Genomic DNA, 1,263 nt, shown 5'->3' on the forward strand with positions numbered 1-1,263 from the left:
GTCCTATCTGTACATCCAGTCACAGGGGGATTCAGTGCCTTTGTTCTCCATGGGACTCCAGGCATGCACATGGTGCATAGACATAAATACAGACCTTCACATAAAATAAAATTGAAATAAAAAAAATACAGTGTGAATGAAAAAAAACCCATCTTTTCATTTATTACTTATACTGTACATGACTTGAATCAAAGTTTAGTAAAAATCTAGAAAGCTGGGATAATAACGCTATTAAGTTATAGCCAACTTTATCACGGGATAAAGTTATCATTTGGTCTCAACCAGACTTTCTTTAGACTAGCAGGGATGTGCTAATGGGAAATCTGTCACTAACAGTCAAAACATTAAACACTGTGATTTAGTTCTGGCTCACATGCCACCTTCCTTGGCCTCCAGAGAAACTGCTCACAGTCACCAGAGATAAAAAAAAAAAAAACAAACATCATCATTCTGCATCTTCTTATCATTCTGTGGTCTTACCTGGCAGGAATTTTTCATGTGTCAAAACCTGGGCTTGCTCCCTGCAAAGTCCTTCCCTGTATACAACTCCAAATCCATTTTTTTTCAGACATGACCCAAATGACTCCTCTTCACAATTAGTTAATAAGGGAGCAGTAATACCCTTTATTAATTATGTACATTAGACTTTGAGGTATAGAGAATAGTTTGTCTAAATGGTAACTATATTAGCCCTTCATAGATGCCTGACAAAATCTCAAGTTTGAACGGTTTTGCAAAGATTGCCAAAGCAGGGGTGCTTGAGCAATTAAGCCACAGACAATCAGCTCAGACTAACCATGGCTGAGTTCATTAACAGTTAAGTGGAATTCTATTTAAAAAAAAAAAAACCTCTAAATCTATTCAATTACTACATGGAACATCCTGCATTCCATTGTCTTATTTGGTGAGATCTAATGCATTGTAACATCTAGATCATTCACAATAAGGAAGATCTTGTACCACAGTTGGACCAGTATAGGACAATGATTAGAAATCATTTGAAGAATTTGAACTGACCTGTTGACAGGGACAAGCCCTTTTCATTATAAAGCCTGGGCTAACATCAAACTAAACGGAGAGAAACTCAAAGCCATCCCGCTAAAAACAGGAACACGGAAAGGCTGTCCACTCTCTCCATACCTCTTAAATATAGTGCTTGAAGTTCTAGCAATAGCAATAAGACAACATAAGGGAATCAAGGGGATTCAAATTGGGAAGGAAGAGGTTAAACTTTCATTATTTGCAGATGATATGATAGTGTAC

This window comes from Microtus ochrogaster, linkage group LG5, assembly GCF_000317375.1.
Source record: "Microtus ochrogaster isolate Prairie Vole_2 linkage group LG5, MicOch1.0, whole genome shotgun sequence".
NCBI classification, from domain to species: Eukaryota; Metazoa; Chordata; class Mammalia; order Rodentia; family Cricetidae; genus Microtus; species Microtus ochrogaster.